General features: G+C 38.5%; 1 protein-coding gene across 2 annotated transcripts in view; it reads left to right on the top strand.

Annotated features, from left to right (window-relative positions):
• The window catches only part of UNC45B (unc-45 myosin chaperone B), a 373,967-nt gene that overhangs the window by 334,814 nt on the left and 23,097 nt on the right, over positions 1–16,056 (top strand). The gene's annotated exons all lie outside the window — the stretch shown is intronic.

Raw genomic sequence — 16,056 nt, 5'->3', positions numbered from 1 at the left:
AGCTAGAGAAGCTGGAGGCAGGAATACAGTGAGCAATTACATCACACGACCTTTGAACTCATGTATGACTCAGAAACCAGGAAGTAAAGCTGAAAATGAAATTAGAAGAAAAAGTAACTGGTTTTTTTGGTTGTTTTTTTTTTCATCTTTTATGCATCCACAGGGATGGAATCACTTTAAATATGTATTTGTAACAAGCTAGGACTTTAATGGAGTGATTATTTTACTAGTCTAATGAGGACAATTGCATTTTAAAGCTACTGTATGTCTGTTGCTTTGAAACACTGAAGTCTGACAGGATACCATTCTTTGCTTTGATAGCATGCCCTAAATGATAATATATTAATATTTGACTACTTAAACAACCAATTTCTTTAATATTCTGAATGCAAAGATATATATATATATATATATATATATATATAGGATTGAGTCTCCTTTTCCTTCTGTTGCTTTCATGCTTAAGCAACTTTAATCTATATTAGGATTTCTCATTGATGCAGATTTAAAGCAATATAATCAGACTCAATTGCAATGATAGTTATGATGCTATGATTCAAATCTTTGTATGACCACATACACTGTAGGAATGGATTGTTAAAATGTTCTAGGTCACTCTATTCTGTTCAATTAGTATTAATAGGCCAACATATGGTCCCCCTCTCCTTTTTTTTCTTTCTGTATTGCCATAGTTATAAACATAAGAGACTGTAATACATGTATTGAAATCCCTTTAAATCATGCTTAAGCAACTTTAATCTATATTAGTATTTCTCATTGATGCAGATTTAAAGCAATATAATCAGACTCAATTGCAATGATAGTTATGATGCTATGATTCAAATCTTTGTATGACCACATACACTGTAGGAATGGATTGTTAAAATGTTCTAGGTCACTCTATTCTGTTCAATTAGTATTAATAGGCCAACATATGGTCCCCCTCTCCTTTTTTTTCTTTCTGTATTGCCATAGTTATAAACATAAGAGACTGTAATACATGTATAAAATATATAGGTATTAGAAGCTTATGCCGATAAAGCAACTAAGTTAATTGGTGAAACTGACTCCTTATTTTCCAATACATAGTAGTGGTTTACACAATATTACATATGAATCCACTGTGATTGCCTGATAGACTTTTTATGTTCATATTTGTTTGAGTTACCTTAGAAATGCTTTACTGTTTGTATATACTACATTTAAAGCAGAAGCTATTTATGTATGTGTTTGGTGTGTGAGATGGTGTTAAAGGGTGGTTTAGTTAATTTATTAACTAAACCTGGAACTTTAGGTTTCATGTATGTATGTTTTCTTAGTTATTGGTTTCAGAATTTGTTTCTAAAGATGTTTGACTCATCCATGATACATAACTTAGGTTCATAGGTTCATACTAGGCTGTCTGCCCTAGGGCATTTATAAGCCTAGCCAGAGTGTGTTTGGCTTTCGCCACCCATTTTAAATTACTTTTGCTATGCCCTTTTTCGAGGTTAGTATACTGTGCCTCTGTCTAACAGTGACACAGAAGTGATACCCGGGGTAAACCTATGATCTTCCATCCACTCATCAAGATTCCTCTTGAAGAGAGTCAATGAGGGACTCTGCCTAACCTGGACTGGAATTTTATTCCAGAGTGAAGGGAGCCTCTGGGTTATGAATCTGTCCCTCCAGCATGTCCTATTTATTTCAGTGCTGAGGTTCAAGTCTCTCAAGCGTGTAGCTCGATGGGATTTGGATTTTCTGAGGTGCAGCATGTCCATTAATTCCAGGTTGGACATGGCTTTATACGTCAGGCACAGATCGCCTCTGAGCAGGTGGTATGCCACTGAGTAGAGCTGGAGTTTCTTTAACCGGGCAGCATATGGCATCTGTTTGAGCCCTTTGATCCTCCTGGTGAGGTACTTTTGGGGTCTTTCCAGTTGCTGCAGGTGTCTGGTAAGGTACATCCCAAAAAGGGCATTGCACTCAATTATGGGCCTGATGAGGGATGAGTAAAGAGGCACGATGACCTCCCCTGATCTAGATGTGAATCCCTTCATGATTAGGTGGGCTATATAAAATGTTTTTCTAACAACTTTGGCCACGTGGCTGTCAAATGAAAGATTGCTATCAATTTGGGTCCCCAGGTCCCTAATTACTTCTTCCGTACTTAATGGATTACCACCTATGTGGTAATTTGTGGGCACTTTCTTTTTGCCAAAGGGGATGACTATACACTTTTTGGCATTTAGCTTGAGGCCATGGCTCTGGCACCAGTTGTCTGTTTCTATGAGGCCCTTTTGGAGGTTGCTTGTGTCGGCTGGAGAGTCGATTATGGCACCCAGTTTGCAGTCATCCGCGAACTTGGTCAGGCACAGTCCTTCTGTGTTGGCCTGTACCTCCGAGAAATATATATCGAACAAGAGAGGTCCCAGGACTGAGCCTTGTGGGACGCCACTTGTAGCTGGTTTGGAGTCTGATATGGCTCCAGCAATTCTAACCATGTGGGTTCTGTCCTTGAGCCAGTTTGCAACCCATCTAGTGACATAGGGGTTTATATTTAAGCTGATGAGCTTATCTATAATGCTCGAGTGGGGTATTGTATCGAAGGCTTTTGCGAGGTCCAGGTAGGCTGTGTGGACCACCTTCCCCTCGTCAATGGCCTTGGTGACTGTTTCAAAGAAATCAACTAGGTTTAAGAGGCAGGATCTGCCCTTAACAAAGCTGAACTGGGTAGGATCCAGTGTCTGTAGGTCCCCAATATCTTTATTTATGAGGTCCATGATGATCCTTTCCATAGCTTTGCAGACCAAGCTAGTCAGGCTTATGGGGCGATAGTTTCCAGGATTCGTTGAGGCACCACCTTTGTGGAGAGGGACCACTGTTGCTGTATGCCACTCTTTGGGTACATATCCTGTAGTAAGGCTGAGGTTGAACAGTAGCTTTATGTTTGGGTTTAGCTCTTCTTGGAGTTCATGTAGGACGCAGCCCGGGACACCGTCTGGTCCCATTGATGCTGTGTTTTTTGCTTTGGAGAGGGCGGCTCTTACCTGAGCATCTGAGATGTCAGGGGGCATCACTCTGCTGGGATAGATATTTACCCTTTTGGTGGGGAGGGGGGAAGTTTGCGCTGAACCTGTCAGCTAGGATGTTGGCAATGTCTGTGGGTTCAGTGTAATTTTTTGTCATTTTGGACTAATTCTGAGCATATCTGGGAATTCCCACCCAGGTTCCTAACATAACTAAAGAAGGCCTTGTGATTATCCTTAGTGTCCTTTGCAATTTTTCTCTCTAGGCTGGCCTTAGACGATTTTATGAGTGCCCATAGTTTTTTGCTAATACTAATCAGAGATGCCTTCCCTTTTTGGGATTTTGCTCTATTATGTAGTAGCTTCCTCCTTCTATTGCATAGTTTGTTTATGGCTGGGGTCCACCAGACAGGACGTCTGCCTTTGGAGGATTGGGTTTTGGTTTTATTTGGGATTGCATGATCCATGCATTCCTGAAGGTGTTCATAGAATGCGTTTATAAAGGATTCTGCAGTCTGGGCCATATTTTCCACAGGCCCGGGGGCTTTGAAGGATTCCAACTTGGTTTTGAGGAGTGCGAAATTTGCTTTAGAGAAGTTTTTCACTGTGGTTTTCTGGGCAGGGGGTGGGGTCAGGATGTGAATATCCAGTGAGATTAGTTTATGGTCTGATCTTACCAGTGAGGGATACACTTCTGGTCTGGAGCATTGAGCCCCCATGTTGGTGATGATCAGGTCCAGTATGTTTTCCCCTCTTGTGGGAGTGGTAACAAGTTGTTCCATAGCATTTGAATTTATAAATTCTAGGAACCTTTGGGCTAGGGTGTTGGAGCTAGAGTAATGCTCCCAGTCTATGTTTGGGTAGTTGAAGTCGCCCAATATAATGGTGTTTGGAGAGACCTTCATATTTTCCAGTGTTCTCAGGAAGGCCAAGTGGGGTTCCTGGGTTTGGGAGGGTGGTCTGTAGCAGGCTATAAACTGGAAGGCAGTTTTACCCACTGTTAGTTGCACATGGATAGTCTCTGATGCTTCGTGCCCCCAACCTGGAGGTGTGGGTATCTTTGACGGATATTGATACTCCCCCTCCTTTTGTGCTTTGGTCCAAGTTTTGGGGCCGAAAAGCATGGTATGAGGTATAACCTGGTAGTGCTGGGGTGCTCTTGGGAGCCTTGAACCAGGTTTCTGTTACTGCACAGATATCGATGTTCACCATGCTAAGGAGAGTTTCAAGTGCGTGCATCTTGAGGTTTAGACTTCTGGCGTTGAGTAGCATTACTCTTAGTTTCTTATCCCTTTTGATACCTATGGAGGTGGGTTTGTCTTTTGAGCCTTGCCTAAAAAAGGCACTATGGGGGTAGCAAGAGCCTTTGCCAATATCAGAAAGCCCAGGGGTGACAGGTGCAAGCCGTTCCTAGCGAAGCATCGTGGCTTGTCGAGCATGTCATCCCAGGCTGACAGGCATTGGATCCCCTTTGAATGACACCAATACTTAAGCCAATTGTTTTAATTGATCATCTTGTCTTCATATTGTGGCATCATTCTTGGTGAGGGTAAGATGCTACTCAAGGTCAGGGTCATACTGGCCTGGGCTACATGCTCAGAGAGCTCCTCTATGTCTCTTTTCATGTAGTCCAGGGAGGTAAGTCTCTGGTCATTCACACCAGCATAGACAATGACTGAGTCATATTTGTACTTGCCTTGGAGTGACCTGAGTGCTTATGTTATGTGGCAGATCCTAGCACCCAACAGGCAGCTCACCGTGACCTTCTCCTTGTTCAGCCTGGTGAGCGGGACGTCAATGTGCCTGACGATAGAGTCACCTATTACAAGTGTATCAGGTGTGTTGTTTAGCCTTAAGGGCTGTGACTGTTCAGCACAATGGCTTTGTGAGCTATGTGTTGCACATGTTTTGCTTTGGGGTAGCGGTTGCTTAGGTGTCTGCTTTGGAGGTCTCTGCTGCTTAGGCAGATTTTTATTTAGAGCCTCCGAGTATTTATGTGTTTGGTTTGCTGTCGTGGTAGGTCTATGTGAGACTGGAATTGTAGTGAGTGTGGTTTCCTTCTCCTCCTGACTGGTTACGCCAGTACTGACTTGAGAGAGCTTAGCCTCCAGTTTGGCTATATGGTTGCTTCTCTCACATGTGTTGGAATTTGTTGGGAGGAGGAGAGGGTTGTCTGTGTACATGAGACAGTTGTAACATTGCCTCAAGATTCCCAGATTCACCAGCTGGATCAGAGAGGAGATTGACAACTGACCTTTGGACATGCTAGAATAGTATTGGGAATTCCTTTATAATTGAAAAAAAGGGCCAATGGGGAACAAGGTACTCAAGGGGAGTTTGTGAGGGTGTAGTGCTTTTAATTTTTTAGTGCTGACTTATATAATTGCTTCATGAATTACTTCAAGTCATTATACTTGGAAGGTATTATTGAGGCTCTAAATATAACTTTAACAAATGATGATTTACAAATGCTTATCATTAAATATTAATGGCTTAAATAACAATGTCAAAAGAGCTGGTTTAATTAAATTCATTAAAATGCACAGAACTCAGATAATCTTCTTGCAGGAAACCCACTTGCTGGAGAAGGATTTGCAAAAATTATCATTTAATAGTTTTACAATTCTCATGGATTCCTGCTTTAGAGCCAAAAGGAGAGGTATTCTTATACTATGGAATAATACTTATACAGTACCTAAAATTTTAAACACCTTTTCAGATAAAGACAGAATATTAAGCTTAATAGTGCTAGAAGTTAATAAGAAATGTTTCACACTGGTCAACTCATACTGGATTCCTGGTCTAGGAACTAAATATGTGAACTACTTGGATCTCATTACTTTACATGCAAAGGGAGAAATTATTCTGGCAGGATATTTCAATTGCTTGTTATCAGATGAAGGCACCTCTAAAAATAGCAAGGTTAAACTAATGACACAAGCTAAAAAGGTAAACAGTTTTATAGCCTGAATGAATTTTAGAGACATACATAATTTAAGAGTTCAAAATTCACTTCAGTACACTCATTATTCTTTCTGATTTGGCACACAAACTAATATTGATAAGATTTTTGTGTCTAACACTCTTTACTCTAAAATAAATGATGTTGCAATACAGTCATGTTCACTCTCTGACCACAATGCCTTTTTGTTCAGCTTGAATGTGAAAAAGATGATATGATAATTTTTCAAAGAATCCCAGCCTATGTTACTAAGTTAAAAGGCTTTAAGGAGTGGCTATTAAAAGAAATAAATGCATTTATGGAAAACAATAATGGTGAAGTAACAGATATACTCTGGGATGCATTAAAAGTTCACATCTTTAGTGGAGTTAAAGCTTGGTATTTTCAAAGGAGAAAGGAATGGGACAAGGAACTTTCTGATTTACAAGCCAAAATAGATAAGCTGAAACTGAATTTAAAATCAAATGATAAAACAGTACTTACTGAAATTTCTAAGCTAAACCACACATATTTAGAAATATTGAATCATAAGGTTGCTATAAGCTTAGAAAAGATTAAACTACAGTCCTATTCAGTAAATCCCAGACATTTACATAAACTAGCTATCAGATCCAAACAAATTAGTAAACAAAAATCCCATTAATGAAATTAAATACAAGAATAATAACACATTAAAAAGAACAACTGATTTTGGAGGTATATTAGAAGCCTTTAGAAATCATTGGTTAGTCAATGACATACAATCACCACTAGATTCAGACGATGTAATAGATACATTTCTACAAGAAAATATCAAGACTAAGCTTTCAAAAAAAACTAAATAGTACCCTAAATAAACAAATAACCTTAGCAGAAGTGAAAGAACAAGTTAAAAATCTGAAGGATAATAAAGCCCCAGGGTTAGATGGGATAATCCCAGAAATATATAAAATTCTTTCAGAGCACACAATAAAGTTATTATTAAACACATTCTCCATGGTTAAACAAGACTTAATTTTCCCTCCCTCATAGAAGTAATCAATAATTTTCCCATTCTGAAACAAGGTAGGGACCCCCAACTATGTGCATCCTATAGACTCATATCATTGTTAAATATTGATTATAAAATGTTCACATCTATCCTGGCCAAAAAACTAAAAAATATATTACCTAATCTAATACACTTTGATCAAACTGGCTTTATCTTACATAGAAAAGTACATGACAATATTATTAAGCTACTATCTCTAATAGACATTGCAAACAAAACCAAGAAACAATTAACTATTATTAGTCTGGATATTGATAAGGTGTTCAATTCCCTTAGTTGGTCATACAAAAAAATCTTTAAAGAATTTAACTTTACTTTAGATTTCACTAAATTGATATTAAATATTTATAGTGATTCTAAAGCATTTGTTAAGATTGGTTCATGTCTATCATCCCCAGTAAAAATTCATAAGGGAACTAGACAAGTTGCACTCTATCCTCATTATTTTTGCTTTACTGCAGTGGTGGTGCTGCGGTAGCGTTGTCGCCTCACAGTAAGACATTGTCCTGTTCGATTCTCAGCTAGAGTATCTTCTGTGTGGAGATATGCGTGAATGGGCGTACCTTCATTGAAGGTTGTGCATCAGGGCTGGCAACTTGGCACGTAAAAATCTACTGCCAATCATTAGCAGACCGGAGTTCTGCTGTGGCGACCCCTAACTGGGAAAAGCCGAAAGACTCAACATCAGTGGAACCTTTTACTTCATTTATTAGAAATAACCCAAATATCAAAGGATTTCAAGTTAATGAGGGATACTGTCCAAAAGATCAGCTTTTTTGCTGACGATATTCTAATAACATCCAGTGACATAGAAGGCTCTTTACAACATATCATGAATGCCATAACTCTTTTTGGAAAAATCTCAAGGCTCAATTTTAACCAAAACACTTTTAATCAATAAGACAATACTTAGCAATTTGCAAAAATACAATACATTCAACTGGGAAAACTGTAATATAGATTATCTAGGAATAAGTATTAAGAATAAATGGAATGAGACTATTAAATTTAACTTCACTAAACTGGTAGCTATAATCAGTGACTTGACTGAAAAGTGGAACAAAATGTTTTTCACCATGGAAGACAGACTTAATTAATAAAAATGATTATTTTGCCCAAGATTTTATTTTATATAAAATCATTGATTTTACCTCCTCCTAAGAAATTCTTTAAACAAATTGATTCCCTATTACTAACTTTTCTATGGTTCTCAAATAAACCAAGAACAGCCTATAAATGGCATGTTAGAGCCTGGGACAGTAATGGGATTGGCTTTCCCAACATAGAATTATATTACAAATCTGTTATTATTAACATACTACTACACTGGATTTCATCCATATAACTTCCTCTGAGAACTCAGAAACCCAGTTTAAGGAAACCTTTGGAATTAACAAAATATTCTGGATACTCCATGAATATTGCTTATATAATAATAAATGTAGCCACTTCTCACATGGTATAAACCAAATATTTTATATTTTCAAAAATATAATCAACAACAATTATAGTCTAAAGAACACCTTTTTCATTACATTTCCCGTAGCTTATACATCAGATTGCCTAGTTACCTTCAATATCAATAAGACGCGGAATCTTAAAGAGAATAATCTAAAGTTTTGACACCAGTTTATAGACAATAAGAACATTCAATCAATGAACTTTCTCTTAGCCAGATATAATGTCTGTCAAGGTAATTGGCTCTGTATTCAATCTTTAAGACAGTTTCTTGAAAATAAAGTGAGAGTGTCAATAAATCTGTAAACTGAGATTATACCAAGATTGATACAACTATTCATATGGTGTAGTTCGATGAACATTGAACATAAATTAATCATATCACCTGTATATAAAATCTTACGAGAAGACTTGATTACTTTTGACCAGGCTTTTTGGAATTACTCCATAAAGTTTAATGGTGAACCTTTATCTAATGATAATAAGAAACAGCTATTAAATTCAATAAAAAACACTTCATCATCTTTATATTGGAGATTATATACCTGGAGATTTATTCATAGAAGCTTTTATACTCCACACAGAATTGACCTTATAATCAAGAGTAATGAAAGCAAATGCTGGAGGTGTGGTGATATTCTTGAAGCCAACTGGGTTCATATGTTCATCGAATGTAGAACTCTCACACAATACTGGAGTGATTTTAGACATTTTGCAAAAGCCCTGTGGTCTGACAACTGTCAAATTACTAGCTCTTTGATATTATTCAATGTCCCTACCTCAAGTGTAATTCCTAAACATCAGCTACCTGTTCTTTGATTAATTCTAGTTATTGCTCAAAAAATAATTACATTGAACTGGAAAAATAAGCAAGATCTTATGTTTACTGAGTTTATTACATAGCAAAATCTGTATGTAAAAAAGAAATGCAAACTATTTATCAGAGATCATCAAATGTAACACACAAAAGACTAGCTTGCCAAAAATTGGAGAGATTGTTAGATATTGATTACCTTTCTTGGATAAAACAAACGTATATAGTGTAAATAGTTATGTTTTATATTGCTTATTTTTAATACTTTATGTCCATGTTTATTAACAAAATTTAATAAAAATGTTTTTGGGAAAAAAAAAAGAAAACACAAAAGACTAGTCTGGACAGGTAGCTACTTTACTTAAAGACTATGGTGCAGACAAAAAAAATCACTTTCTATCTCAAATCTCGTGTTGTGACAGTGCATGTAACCTGCATCATCTCTGTGATTATCCATGCCTACATGTGCCATTTCTTACCATATTATACTGGCAGCATTATAACCATTTCCTCATTTTGATTTTAACTGTGCTGGCATGTTTTATTAAGAACATTATAACCAGCTGTCCATTTTTATTGCTGTGCTACATTTCCACATCATATTCAAAGTGTCACTTCAGTCTATTGTTCTGTTAGAAGCTTAGCTAGCACATCACAGAGTGCCTAATTGTATGGATTTCCTCATCAGATTATCAAAAGCATGGGACTACAGTATACCTGTACCCCTTCTGTTGTCATCCTTCTGGCATTAGGCACACTGATGGAATATAGGAACTGCTTCAAGTGTACTAGCAATCCCTTATAACATAGAATCCATTTGTGAGGAGTGTAGATATCTTCTTTAACTAGAGCCAAACCTCTTATGTCCCTCATGTCATTCAGCATTCCAGTCCTCACTACACATCTACACAACCACCCTACCTACCCACTGTATTACAATACCAAGCCTACTTATGATGAGGAACTAAAAAAATCCATTCCAAATTATCCCAGGTCTCTTAGAGCAACATACTATTGTACCTCAGCCTCAGTAGCACAATTATACCTAATGTATCATGTACACACGTGTCTCACCACAAATGAAGGCCATTTGAGTATGAACAAACACTTAAGGCAGCCAGACCATACTGACACACATGAAAGTGTTCTTGTCATTGATGACACAATACTCAGACACAGAAGCACACAACTCCCCAGGATGAGCAAAGGTAGAGTTACTGTCAGCTGTCTAGCATGTGCTAGCATTTGTGAAATAACCAAGGGTCTTAGATGCATTCACCCCAAATAAACATATGACCTAGTCATTTCACATATGAAGGTGAATGACTTTTTATGATTTTAGTTTGGAAGACATGAAGAGAGTCACAGCTCGTATGTTTCTGAGGTGGATAAGGGGCTAGTCCTGAACAGTATCCTGTCATCATCATGAACGATGCCATAGTATGAGCATAAAATAATTTACATAATCAACTGGCTCAGAAATTGATATCATTCTACACGTCTAATGTGATTCAGCTTGTAAAGTGATGGTCAGCAGTCCTACCTGCTTCACTAGAAGAGATCTGTACCTCTCTCCCTGGGACTTCTCTATATTGGCTAAGACATTTTCTGCGTCCATAGTGCTGTTTTAGGCAAAGACTACCTCCTACACCTGCCAATTTAACAAATTCAGGCTAAGTTAGTATTAATAGGGCACTGCTGAATGCTAGAAACCTGAATAAAAATCTACCTGCCATAGAATCTTTCATGGCCCTTAAAAACATTCAGTTTGTGTAGTTACAGAATTCTGGTTCCACTACAGTGACACCCCTCCAGTCTGCCTGCCACTCATTTAGATCCTCCTTGTGAATAGCTGTGCTTCCGGGGGGTGGGGATGAGTGGGGTGCATGTATGAATTTATTTATAACCTCATCAGTTCATGAAAATCAAAACAAGATCATCACCTAGATCTCCTACATACCCCATTAGCTGTAAGCAAGTTCACCAATAACATCATTGCCAGCTATAACATGGACTCTCTCACAAACCTGTTCCATCTTAGTTTCTGTTCTAGGTATGCATTTGAGGCCTGGAGAACAGCTGCTGCCAAGCCCCAGCACAACAGTCAGCGTATCAGTGATCCTGGCAACTATAGACCAGTTAGCCTTACCAGTTATCATTTTTAAAATAGTGGAACACACAATCATGGAACTCATAAATAAGGACATTGGTAGCTGACAAACCATTGACCTAGACCAGATTGCCTCTGTGAAAGGTTGATATTGCCTACTTATTCTAGTGGATTTAATTAGTGGAAGGTTGGCATAATGGTTAAGGTGTTTACCTTACAGACCCAAGATGCAGGGTACATGGGGTAAAGGGCTAGGATTAAAATTTCCCTCTAGGGCAGTTAGCCTAGGAATAACCTATGAATCTATGAAGAAAGTGACAGAGGCTATGTATAGTGGTAGGTTTACACAGACTGCCTATCTAGATCCGACCAAGGCCTTCAATACTATTCCAGACTCTGACATTATAGGAAATCTGAATCAGCTAAATATAAAACTCTGTATAACTCAGTGGAGTGCAAACCATCTCACAGGCAGAGCCATGGTTGGTTGCGCACTTTCCTCAAACAGACTCATTACTCACTGGTTCCTTGGTATCTACTTTACTGATGTCAAACCTGGTGTCAAGCACCTCTCACTGACTATCTTTACTGAGAACTGCAAACATGGAGCTGCCATCATCTCACCAGAATATACCCATATCCCTCAAAGGATCCTCCCAAATTTATGATAGCAGGACCATGAAATACAGCTAAATGTGAATAAATGCAGTATAGTACTGTTTGGAAGCAAGACTAATCCTGTACCTATAACACAAATGGTTCCTCCTTCAAAGTAGATACTGAGCACATTTGTGGAAAAGGAACTCTCCTTTGACTATCATGCATTGGCTATCTTTAGGACATCCTTTTAGCCTAGCCTAGCCTAGTCTGGCATATCAGCCAGGTCAAAATAAGTCATTGTCTTGCTATACTTCTTCCTTATCAAGCCCATGCTTGAAGGTAATCCCCCTTTGATTTGAACCCACCCAGACATACCACCCAGTTAGAAAAACCCTCAACATTTATTCATAAAAAGAATATCAGGCATGAGTTCTTTGAGCCATACAGGTTGATTAAAAGCCCTGTCTATATGCATTGTCAATTACAGACTTTTGCTTGGCAACCTCTGAATGGCCTACAAGGTAGCAAATAACCTTGTCCTGCTCAATCAAGTACACATTCAGAAAATTGGTGATACCACAAATATCTGTACTAGGGACCTAAAATGTGTATAATAATTTAAACAGAACCAGTTGGTAGGATTGATATCTCTCCCACATAATCTTCTTTCTGTGGAATAAGCTTCCTCTCCATGTCAAAGCAGCTCCATAACTATCTTCAAAATTACACACGATGGGCATTTAGGAATCCAGATATTTAATCATTGTCTAGTTCCTTGTCTAGTCCCTCAGTCTCTTTTGAGTAGGAGGAACATGTAATAGGAATTGTGGTGACTAGGTTGCAAATAGTCTACTGAGCTGATTGTTGTATTAATCTGCGAACTACATACAGTAATTCTAAGCACTATTAGATTCAAAAATGAAAAGGTTTAATTTTACCCCCAGATGGTCTTCCACTGAGAGACTTAAACCTTGATTAGAACAATCATGCCATTCTGTCCTGTCACTCTGGAGCAAGTATATATCAGATGACTCAAGCAGTTATAGATTTAACTACCACTCTTCAAGCTGTTAAGCTAAATTTTCCAATAAGCAGTGAAGTTTACTGAAGAGGGCAGTGATTGTCAGTATTTTACACCAGAATTGTTTAAAATAATCTTTCTTACCATTTTTAACATTCCGTTGTAAAAGAACACTTCCTCCTATAAACATTTTGCACAGAAATGATTCGGTGGAGACACTTTCCCCATGTACTCTGCATCCACACATTTATGTATGTTTCTCCTATGAAAGATCAATGCACCATTGACAGAAACAACTCAGCTTGATCAAAAGAGTTCAAGAATCTTCTTCACTTAAACCCCAACTGCAAACACTTAAATAAGTGCTTCCAAAACGGTAGGCCTTACCCACAAGCATATGCTACTTTCACAGTTGCACAACAATGGGGAAAGGAGAAACTCATCAATCTTATAAAAATGGGGCAGCTATGACATCTCAAATTTCACTGCATTAGCCACTAGCCCCACCCCTTAGCTGTCATAAGGATAATGACCCCCCTCCTTTTTGGCTGTTATAAGGATGATGTCTGCTCCCCCTTGTGGCTGTCATAAGGATTGTGGACCACCTATGGCTGTCATAAGGAGAATGGCCCCTCCCCTTATGGCTGTTATAAGAATGTTGGCTGCCCCCTTATGGATGTTATAAGGATGATGCCCCTTTTATGGCTGTCATAAGGATAATGCTCCCATTATGGCTGTCATAAGGATGATGACACTCTCTTATGGCTGTCATAAGAAAGATGCCCCCCCTTATGGCTGTCATAAGGATGATTCCCCCCCCCATGGCTGTCATAAGAATGATGGCCCCTCCCCTTATAGCTGTTATAAGGATGATGGCTGCCCTCCTTATGGCTGTTATAAGGATTTTGCCCCCCATGGTTGTCATAAGTATGATGGCTCCCCACTTATGGCTGTCATAAGGATGATGACTCCAGCTCCACAACTCCCCAATAGATTCCGCTCACTCCCTGAGACTAAAAGTGAGTTACTATTGAAGCCAGCTTTCTAACCCAGGGAAGAATCACTACAGGGTTTCCAGGGCAGAGCAATTAAAAATTTTAGAGGTTGGGCAGGCATGCAAGCTGAAGAACAGCTGGAGGGCTATAGAGTACCAGGTGGGGAGAAGAAAAAAAAACAGTAATCCTACACATGCTAAGCCTTTGATTTGAACCATTTCTATTCAGCAGTTACAACATGGCCAAATGTTCCTCAGACATTTGTAGGGAGACTACTCTTACACATTTGGAATGGTAATGTCTGTTTAGTGCTTTTGATAGTGGGGCACTGAAGCAGTGCTTGCCTTTTCTTTTTTTTTTTCTTAATGAACGAGTAAGCTACTATTAAAATAAAGGAGTGCTTTGGTTCCTTTTTTCTTGCACTGTATAAATAAGTACTGATCTAGGAACTTAAGTGACTGTGAAGGGTAACAAAAGCTTTTGGGAAAGCTATGTTTTTTTTTTCACAGTTGCTGGGTGCCTTACCTTACATCCTCGTTTCCATTTCAGGCCTTGTCATAGTTACTGAATACATTACTTTACATACTCATTTCCATTTTATTTATTTATTTTACATTTGTTAACCGGGATAGTCCGACTGGACACAGGTCCATTTTCAGCGGAGGCCCGGGAGAAAAGCTCCACATGTGGATAGTTATATAAGAGTTAAACAGTAGCAGTTTTATACAGTCACATATAGATACCAGTACAGAATTATAGGATTATATGCATACTTGGAATACATACATACTTAAACTTAACATTGTAGTTTTCTTGTTCGAACTTAGACATTTTTAGTGGTACAAGGCTGAAAAAGGTAGCATGTCATTCCATAGTACAATACATATGAGAATGAGACTAAGTCTGAAACATTGACTATTTTACAGATAGCCAGGTAGTGAAGAGAGTGGTAAGCTGGTTAGTCAGGGTTGGTACAGGGGCATGCAGGTAGTGGATTTTATTATTTAGGCTTCTGATGTTTAGGTGGCAGATGAGGAGAGAGGCAGAGGAGATGCTTAAGTTTTGCAGGCTAGAGGGGATATTACATATTGTGTTGGATGCTTCTGATGGGGTTGGTCATGGGTTGGGGTGGATGTCCCCATCCATTGTGAGGTTAATTTGAGAATAGATTATTAGTTTTTGAAGTTTAAATAATAGTTTGTAGTAGTGTTTAGTTCTAGGGTTAACAAAACTGACTCGAATGAGCTGTTGAGTTATTGTAATACGGGAGTTGGAAGGGAGGGGTAGTAGTGGCTGATTAAAGTTATGTGAAAGAGCATGAGTATTGGTCTGTGATATGGGGTAGTGGGAGCCTGGAAGGGAGAGATGTTCATAAGCTGTGATAAAATACGTAATTATCAGCATGGGTAAAAGGTAGTAGGAGGGCTTCGAATTGAAAGGTGGGGTTGAGGCTTTTAGAGGCATTGAAGAGGTTTTGCAACTTACAATTGTTTAATAATGGGGCCTGGAGGGTAGTAGATGAAGCGTAGAGTAGAGAAATAGGGAGGGTGTTGTTGCTGATTATTTCTATAATTAAGGGAGTGGCAGTTGTGGCTATAAATTTAGCACATCTAGGGGTGTGAGGAATTTGGGGGCAGAGTGGGGCACGGAACAAGCCCGAGCAGAGCAGGGCTAATACAAAGAAACCAGCTAGCAGTGGGAAACTATCAACACAGTTAAGTACAATGAGGCTTTTTTGTTTGTTTGTTTTAAATACTTTCTTACCCTTGTTTTTGCCTTCAGTATACAATTTTTACGTAGTATACTCTTAGTAATCGCTTTTTGCAGCCTTTTCTCACATTAAGCTTTCTTCTGCCAATTGTCTGCTGTTTTTGTACAGAGCTCAAGAGTTTAAACCCCCTGCTTCAGGTTTATGCTATGTAATTTCTAGTTATATGTTTTATGCAGGGTTTTCAACTGTTTTTCCTTAGTTAGTATGATTAAGCTCAGTTTCTGAGTGCTAAAATCTAAGGCAGACAGCTGGGCTACAGAGCCTACAGTAAAAAGGAGCTTCATTCT

This window comes from Protopterus annectens, chromosome 2.part2 (assembly GCF_019279795.1).
Source record: "Protopterus annectens isolate FY-2018-M chromosome 2.part2, PAN1.0, whole genome shotgun sequence".
Classification (NCBI taxonomy): Eukaryota; Metazoa; Chordata; order Ceratodontiformes; family Protopteridae; genus Protopterus; species Protopterus annectens.
Note: the sequence above shows the minus strand (reverse complement) of the source record. Positions and strands in the feature narration are given on the sequence as shown.